Source organism: Sardina pilchardus, chromosome 9 (genome assembly GCF_963854185.1).
Source record: "Sardina pilchardus chromosome 9, fSarPil1.1, whole genome shotgun sequence".
Lineage (NCBI taxonomy): Eukaryota > Metazoa > Chordata > Actinopteri > Clupeiformes > Clupeidae > Sardina > Sardina pilchardus.
This window is the reverse complement of record NC_085002.1, coordinates 25886442-25896037: the sequence shown is the minus strand read 5'-3', so window position 1 is coordinate 25896037 and position 9596 is coordinate 25886442. Positions and strand designations below refer to the sequence as shown.

Sequence of the window (9596 nt, the reverse complement as noted above, 5' to 3'; positions counted from 1 at the left end):
ATCAGTTGGAAGGAACAAAAACTAAGAGAGCTCTGTCATTCATACTGTAGGTCTGCATGGCCATCCTCCTAGAAAGATTATTACCAAAGATCCTTAAGAACCGTTACTGTTACTACCATGAAACGCCATGAAACATTCACATGCTAAAGTTGGTTGGTTGAAACACAACATCAAGTCAACATCCATAGGTTATTGTTAAGATTAACGTTGATTGCAAGATGATAGCGTTGGCGTTTTTATAAGGACACACTGAGCTGCAGGTCCAACTGGGCTGGTGCTTGGTTGAGGGTGTTTGTGTACCATGTCTTGGTCACAACATGAGAGGCCAGTTCTGACACGGCACAGAGTTTCTTGATGAGTCAGCAGCAAACTAGCATCTGGACCGTATTGCATCATGCAAGCTGTCGCTATCTCTCTCTTTGTCTCCCCAGACCCCTAGTGTTCTCTCTCTCTCTCTTTCTTTCTCTCTCTCCCTCCCTCAACCTTTCTCTTTCTCCCCTCGTTCCCTCCTCTCTCTTTTCCTTTCATCCCACCTTTCTCTCTCTTTCTCTCGCTCTTCCTTTCTTCCCCTGCCCTTCTCTCTCTCTTTCTCCTTCCCTCCCTCTTTCTCTCTCCCTCCCTCTCTCTCTCTCTCTCTCTCTCCCTCCCTAGGCGCTGAGAAGCTTGTCTGCGACGCCTCTTCAGACCCGCTCTCCTGCTGTGTTGTGTTTTCTACACAGCCTCATTAAGCAGCGCAGTCCTGGCACCCTCTCCCAAGGCCTCTCTCCTCTCTCTCAGGGCCTGACGTAACGCCTCACGCGTGTCCCGCTCGTCCCCCCGGCCTCTCGTAAAACCCGCCTGGCATGGCAGGGTCACTCAGGTGGAGGACGCAGACTAAAGTCAGACTGCACGGCACCTGGAGGCATCGTGAAAACCAGACGGCCCGATAGTGTTTGGTTGGGGTCACACACACCGAGGCCTGCAGAGAAAGCAGAAGTGTCCAGGCAGATCACACTGTGCTGTCTAGGGTTTCCATGGATGTGTGGTGGTCCTCCTTACCCTGAACATGCGTAAGAGATAAACGTCTGGCCTCTACAATGTTATGTTCAAGGTTACATTTGTAAACTAGAAAAGCACTCTGAGAGTGCAGCTACCTCCGCCTGCATTGTTCTTTCTAAGTTGTCATACATTTGAACCGAAACAATTCAGATCGCCACCACTTGGCCATACCATGCCATTACACCACTAAGCTAAATACATAAATGCCTCTGGAATCCCGACAGAATTACGGATCAGTCCCAAAATGTGATAATTTCTTCCTTGGGTCATGGCTGACCTTCCCTGAAAATGTCTTCGAAATCCATCAATTACTTTTTGAATTATCTTGCTAACAAACAGACAGACAGACAAACAGACAGACAAACAAACAGACAGACAAACGCCAGTCCCCGATGAAAACATATACCTCCTTGGCGGAGGTAAATAAAAAATGCAAATGTAGAACCTGGATCGAAAATGACAAGCCATTGTGGTTCATTCAGATAAGGAAGAAGAGATTAGTATGATCAGTATCAGAGTATTGTTTAAGTTCATTTTTGTTTCCACAACAATATGCTCCTTTTAGCGGAATGGTGCTTCTTGTTGGCATAAAAAAGGTGCTGCTTATAAAGAGATCCAAAACAATAGCATCAAAAGGATTTCTGCATTAATGTTTGATAACTCTGATATCAGAACTAAGCTTTTAATCCACAGAGAAATGAAAGAAAATGCAATGGAGGGAGAGAGAAAATTTTTTGATCTCTGAAATCAAATTACAGATGGTGTCGGTGAGAGAAACTAGAGCTTTCATGTTCTGTTGTCCCTCAGCTTCAGCTGCCCTTTGCCAGGTATTTCCATGCGCTTCTTGGCGTATGGCCATCGTGAACATGATAATCAACTGCCAATCAAATTCGTCAATACAGAAGTGTTTGTGTGTAATAATTGTGTGGCTGTATTTTTAATGAGCATAGTTACTGGACCCCTCTCACCTTCCCATCCATCATCATTATACCCACAATCCCATCTGCCACTTTGGTGAAATCCCACAATCCCTTTCTGCTCATTGATGATATTGTTAAAAAAAAAAAAAAAAAAGGCTATCGTCCTCCTCACCAAATCCAGTGCTTCTTATTGCTCCTCCATCCCTGTAATGGCAGTGCCTTTACGTACCTCAAAGCTCTGCATATTGTAAAGGCGATGCAATATAGATGGAAATGAGATAAGACCCTGTTATTAGATTGGGCTGCTGGGGACGTCTGGGCTGTGGCAGCCAGCCTTGTTATGGTGCAGTTCAGGGATATGCAACTGCAAGAAGCAGGTGGATAATTTATTGTTTGCATTCCATATCGTGTTACATCAGGTAAATACATTCCTGAGGAAGAAATATATATATATTTTAATGATATAATTTCCCGGTTTGCCCTGCAAATGTGTGTGCGAGGTGGGAGCCCATTCATTAAACTGCCGTCAGCCATTCCAGTGAAGATTTGTCAAGTTTCCCTCTGCATCAGGATATTTCCTCTGACTAATTCCTGGCAGGCCAAATGGAACAATTGGAGAAAGATACACGAAACAAACGGTATACTATTTTATATGCCTTCTAGTCTGTGGCTACTAGGTGGTACCAAGATGTTTTTGTTTTTGTTTTGTTTATTTTTTATTATGGTCAGCCTTACAGTAATCAGATGCCAAGTTATTTGGACACAGAATGGGGGATTAATCATTCTGTGCGTTCTCTGTGGTGTCATTTTGAAACCTGGTAGATTTCCTCTGCATGACTTTGAATCAGATTGTTGCTTACAATGACTAAGAAGTAAGATGAAGTGTTGAGTGGCATGTTTACATTATTATGTAAGCATGTGTCAAATGATGAGAATTAAATGAGAAAGACGCCATCTCAAGTGCAAACCAAATATTGAAAGAGCCTCTGTGATGTATTACAGTAAATATGAATATTTGATATGACAGTATTTTTTTTTAATTGCATAAGCACATTTTTGAAAAAGGGGCCTGCTTTTCTTTTTTCAAAATACTACACAATATTACTGTAACACAACACCGAAAAATAGCAGGATTTAGATTAGTTTAGAGTTTTTGCAAAATTAAACATAAAAACCCAATTTTTGCTTTTGTATCACAACATAATCTATCATATCATCTAATTGTCTTTGAATAAGTTATACACTACTGTGCTCAACACAAAACACATTTCACAAAACACATTTTCTTTCAAAACCATCTTCATTTAGTAGAAGCACAATTTTCAGACCTCATTGACTCCTGTGGTAGAATTGCAAACACATTCTCGTGTAATAAAACAATAAAACATTTTGCACTGTGGCAAAAAGTAAGCACAAACAAAGCACAAATGTCATTAATTTAACACGACACTTGATTACATGTTTCATGACAGCCAATACAGTATAAGTCAGTTCAGAGAGCAAACAGGTTGTTGAATATTACTGTCCTTTGATTTTGCCCCTTGTACAGTCCATTGTAGGCTGTAGACTGTAATGTAGGCTACTTCTCATTTACAGTAAATTCTGTCTTTTCCAGAAGCATTTCCAATACTCCAATACCCAATGTACAGTAAATCCTGAATCCACAGAGTAATGACATTTTTGTAGATGCTAAATGCATTTACTGTATTGTAATCAATAATATTTTTCTTCAGGAGCTATTTTTGACTGCTTACGTGTATGAAGGTTTTTAGCACAGGTAAGATCTGTTCTGAGATGATTGTGATGTTGATGAAAGTGTTTTATAGGTTTTAGGAGTGTAGTTTGTCTACAGTTTTGAATATAGTTTTGTCCTTACACTTTTGAGAAAAGGATGGATGTTTGGACAGTTTCAATTTAGCAATTATTGTGTAAAACTGTAAGTGAGCTCTCCAGCTCCTAACAGGAAGGGGCCGTGTGAATGCCATGGAGTCTCTCTCTCTCTCTCTCTCTCTCTCTCTCTCTCTCCCACACCCTTTTTCTTGAGTGTTTGTGCATGTATATGTGTGTGTGTTTATACGGGTGTGTATACTGTATGTAGAGAGAAAGCCTGTAAGTGTGTGTGTGTGTGTGTGTGTGTGTGTGTGTGTGTGTGTGTGTGTGTTTGCTGCTCCTCTCTGTCTTGGCCAGACACGCGCTCTCCAGAGGTGCCCTGGTGACGTGAGATAGTGGCACGCAGACGAGTGCCAGGGCAGACGAGACGAGCAGCAAGAGAGGAGACGAGGTGTGAGAGCAGTAGCAGCAGCTGTGCCATGTGATGCCCGGGCTACACGCCAGTGCCATCCAGGGCCCGCCATGCCCACGCCCGCCGCGCCGCGCCACACAACCCATCAGCTCCCAGCTGTGGCACCTGTGATGTGCTGGGAGAGGAGGAGAGAGAGAAAGGAATGTGGTGTGTGTGTGTGTGTGTGTGTGTGTGTCTCTGTGTGTGTGTGTGTGTGTGTGTGTGTGTGTGTGTGTGTCTGTGTGTGTGTGTGTGTGTGTGTGTGTGTGTGTGTGTGTGCGTGTCTGTGTGTGCTTGTGTGTGTGTGTGTGTGTCTGTGTGTTTAATTTGGCAGATAAGATGATCAGAGTCGGCACTTCCAGAGTTGTCGCTAAAATCCCGTCTGAGTGAATCTGCCTGATTGGAGAGACAAAGAGGCGCAGGTTGACACATTACTGGCGTGTGGTGGTATCAGCATTCACAGTCACAGAGTCTGCGACAGGTGGGGTTGAGGGGAGAGGGTGGGGGGAGGGTGTGGAGGTGGGGGGTGGGGGTTTGGGGGTGATACATCAGGCGTGCATTCAAATTGGGTAAACAGTGGCGAACGTTTGTGGTGAACATGTTTTCTTTAAACAGTTCAATTTGAAAGATTTGTTGCTAACATTCCATTCTAACGGTAATTGCTTGGTTTCAATCACGTGATTATTATGACGCGCCACAGCGGGACGATTTGAGATGGAGGGCAGGAAGTAAACAATGGACCACCGTCTACCGTTGCAGACAGTCTGTATTGTACTAATATAGACCCAATAAAAGAAGGCAATGAAGCCAAATTGGCCAGAGGACGAAAAAATAATCCTGCTAGAGGAATATAACAAATGAAAAACTATATTGAAAAGCAAACTTGGCTCACATATAATGGTAAAACAAAGAAATTGGGAGGAAATCGCCGCAAAAGTGCAAGACGTCCGGTGGTGAGGAGGTGGCTAGCTACACGAAGTAGGCTACAAGTTAGAAAATCTAACGGTTATGGCCAAGAAGGAGATGTCCTGCCTTGGGAGTGAATCAAATGGAAAAGGTAAGTTTAAAAAAAAAAAAAAAACGTTTACGCTATGTTTATTAGCTGCATAGGCTACAAAAGATGACGTTAACTATCTAGTGCTAGGCCTAACTCATGCTTAGATTGCCCATAAAAGTTATCGTTATACAGTTGGTCTACATGACTTAGGCCTAATTGACATAGATCATTCTCTTCTTAATTTGTCTTTTGTAATCAGTAATGGCGATTACATTTTTCTCTAACGAACTTTTAACCTGATATTGCTTTCATTCTGCCTTGCCTATGATCAGCCGTTAACGTTAGCTAGTCAATGTTAGCTAACTGACGTCCGTTTAAAACTTGCTGGCTTATAACCCGATTCTGGTTACCTAATGTTGGGCCTGCTAACGACGTTTATTCCATAATTATGAATATATTTTATTCAGGGGGTGTCCTAGCTCCAGCTGCAATGGTCGCTGACATGCATTGGACGCACCCAGTGATGGGGAGTGCTGGTGGACAGGATCTGCGCGTCCTATCAGAAAGGTAGCCTAGTCTGATAACAAAATATTTTCAGTTGAGTCTAGCAGCTAATGAAATGCGTTAGTGACCTTAGTGTTATGACTGTATAGCTAACCATCAAAACCTTCTGCAGTGAGTCAGACCTCGGCAGTGAGCCAGTCAAAGAAATGAGTGAAGCGATAGTGCCCGTCATCCTGTCTATCCTCCGCCAGCCCAGCGGAAAAGAGACGGAGAGCGGAAAGGTAAGTTATTGGTGCTACTGTGTTTCCTATTAAAATGTTAAGCCTACATATTATAATCCTAAACATATCGTATCAAATACAGATGTTCTCACTAAGTCGGCATATGCGATTTAGGCTTGGGTGGACTGGGTAGACCCAGGCCTAACTTTTGTGCTCACACATAATGTCAAACAAACTTATACCCCGCTGGCCACTTCGCACATTTCTTTAGATTTTGCAATAACTGTGCTCAGCCTAGCCTACTCTACATCTCGTTGCAGTGCAGCTACAAGCTAATGTCACCAGACCTAATTAGGCTCTTGTTTCCTTTTCTTTTCATTACAGGAACAACGACGAACCATTGAATCAACAGAGGACGTGTTGGCTCTCCAATAAGAAGTTTTGCTGTATCAGAGATGTAGAAATAGATACATTGCTTCAGAAAATTAGAAATGGATAAATTCGAAATAGAAGTTGACATTGACTGACGAGGTTCTTCCATTTAATAAATACTATTCGTCATTAAATGTGTATTGCCATTTCATTTATGACATGCAATGAAATGAGTCGGACTGACTGTGATTCATAATAGTGATTTAATCATCTTCTGCAATGTAGTTGTTGACCATGGCGTAGCGCTCAGTGGATAGCCTAGGTTTGCAGTACTAATAGCCTACGTCGTTCATTGACTGCACGAGTTTTGCACAGACTGAAGTTATAGCTCTCCTGTTGTATGGAATTGAAGATTAACACAATGATATCACTTACAACTAATAGGCTAGCCTACATATTTAGGTCAAACAGCCTCTGGCCTATAATTTAGACAACTTGCCTGAGGTCTGTTCCCGTTCCTGAAAGGTGTTTCTTTCATCCAGAAGAGTCGCGTCATGCGTGCTTTCAGGCCACTGTGCCACAACGTTGATTATCTTGCTTTCGTGATTACAAATGAACTGTATTGATGTATTTATTATTTACAAATTAATGATCGCCAACAGGCGTTTGAGACGGTGCATTATAGACGTGATGAATTATTACGCTGCAGACTGTGTGGAAGACGTCTGCCACCACAGACTGATCCTGTTGCATTAAAAACAGATAGCTGTAGCGCACAGTTGCGGAAAGTATGGTCCAACTCGAGACGGTAAGATAACTCACAAATTGACTGCCGGTGTAATCAGTAGCCTGACCGCGCATCAATGTATCAGCGGGGGAATATAGGGTCAGTGTCGGCTGAATAGGCTGTATACGTTCGTTATGATGAATTGGACTCGGCCATATTTTGATTACGCTGATTTTAAGGGAACATGTTAACTGAAGGTGCTTTGTGCAACCGGCTCCTGATCCAGCTATTTCAGTCCCTGCCCTCCATCTGAATTTCGAACGCTATTTTAGAATTTTGAAGTAGCATTGTGACACAGAGTGAAACCAAGCTATTGCATTGTTACCTTCGTCAAACTCATGTCGTGTTCCACTGTACTGTATGTGTGGGTACCTGATCTGCAATGGTTACCAGATCTGCAATGCGCGTCATAATAGATGATACCACAGAGAACTACCTCCTCAGAATGTTTGCGATTGTTTACAAACAAGCTCCTGATGTTACTCATGTGCTGACAAGTGCTCATGAAGTCAGTCCTGCCACAGGAAGTTGAACACCGCTGCTTCAACGGCTCCTCCTCGTCCCTTAAAAAAGGGTTCATGGGGTTCTATATAGAACCATGCAGCCTTTAAAGAACACTTAAGGGTTCCTTTGATGGACCCTTAAAGAACCATTTAGGGGTGCCTTTAGGGGCACCATATATGAAGCATGGTTTTTGGTTCTAGCACTTTTTTTCCTAAGAGTGTACCTGCTCGACAAGTAGCACAGAACAGACGACCCTGGAGGCCTGTGAAGTGTGTGAACACAGAGCCCTTTGGTATGCTGGACGCTCGACGCCGGAAAGAATTCTGTGTGAAAGAACAGAGAGAATTCCCTGTACCTGGATAGATAAAGCCACCGAGGCCTGTGATAACTTTTACTACAGCGATCCGCAAGGCATCCACGTCCTCACCGCTGAAAGAGTGCAACGGCCTTTTTTTTCAAGAGTCTTGTTCTCAACTTTCAACACAGCAGGAAGTAGCTTGTACGCAGATGGAGAGGCAAGTGCACGGGGAACAGGACCGTCAGGAGACCAAGACGTGCATCAGGCTGCTGCCCAGATCCTCGTTGCCATTCTCGCACTCGGGCTTTCTGGAGATTTGTACAGATGCTCATTTTCTGCTGAAGTAGTTCTAATCAAAGAGCCAGCAAGAATGTGCCAGGCTCTTCTTCCCTCTCCCCCTCTTCTCTTCTCCTCTCCTCTCCTCTCCCCTTTTCTCTTCTTCTCTCCTCTCCTCTCTGCTGCTCTCCTCTCTTCTCTCTATCGCTAATTGAAAGGCGTACAAACGTATACTGAGCGCTGTGGGACTCAGCGTGTGATCGTGACGGATGTGTTGATTTTGCGGCGATAGGAGAGTGCTTGTGATGGCTCAGTGCTTGCGGGCACACACACACGCACACACACGCACACACACCCCCGCCGTGATCTCTTGGGGCGCACGGTGAATATTTGGTCTTATTGTTTTTGTTGTATCAATCTAATTTGCCATCTTGGACGGGACAAACATAATACCCTGCTTTATCTAATGTGTGGTGGTTACGCAACTCCTCTCCCGCAATGCATTCTGATGAATGTTCCCACTATGGGTGTTTCGGTTAAATGTTCTGTGCAGAGATACAACAAACATTTACATACAGTACATACACACACACACACACACACACACACACACACACATATACAAACACATATACAGCCACATGCACGCAGACTAATCAATCATACACAAAGACACCAAAGAAAGGTTTCCATCGTTCTGAATAGTGCAGAATGCACTATGTTAGCTTGGCCTATCAGTAGGATCCTCCCTCAGTAAAGGGTCCCAGTACACACACACACACACACACACATATACAAACACATATACAGCCACATACACGCAGACAAATCAATCATACACAAAGACACTTAGGAAAGGTTTCCATCGTTCTGAATAGTGCAGAGTGCACTATGTTAGCTTGGCCTATCAGTGGGATCCTCCCTCAGTAAAGGGTCCCAGGGAGCGTGCACATTCTTTTTGTATTACTGCTGAAGCTTTTCTTCCATTTGTGAGTCATGCCACGCACCGAACACTATTCCCAAACAATGAGGCGATACCCTCATGTCTCACCCCCCCCCCCCCCCCCCCCCCCACACACACACACACAGTACTGATCCTCGCCAAACCCCACAGGCCAGTCCAGTCCAGTCCAGGGCCTCCACAGGAGTCTGCCCCCCCCCCCGCCCCCTTGTCTCTCCTAAAAAACGAGCAAGACAAACGCTGCTGCCTGATTACAGGCCCAAGCGCTGTTCCAGTGCTGACCTCCTTTATTAGTCATGAAACAATGAGATCACCCAGGGGCCCATCCCAGGCCGCCCACCCCCTCCTCCATCTCCTCCTCTATCACCTCCTCCATCGCCTCCTCCATCACTGCCCTACCCTGCCCTGCTGTACTCCGCCTGGCCCTTCAGCTGATG

The 9596-nt window shown here is 44.2% G+C and overlaps 1 long non-coding RNA gene across 1 annotated transcript; it reads left to right on the top strand.

Moving 5' to 3' along the window:
* The first annotated feature begins 5232 nt into the window (after positions 1-5232).
* Positions 5233-6431, top strand: LOC134092058 (uncharacterized). Its single transcript, XR_009940161.1, has 3 exons — positions 5233-5296; positions 5704-5803; positions 6346-6431. It is a non-coding gene; the product is annotated as an uncharacterized LOC134092058 (long non-coding RNA).
* The last annotated feature ends 3165 nt before the right edge of the window (positions 6432-9596 follow it).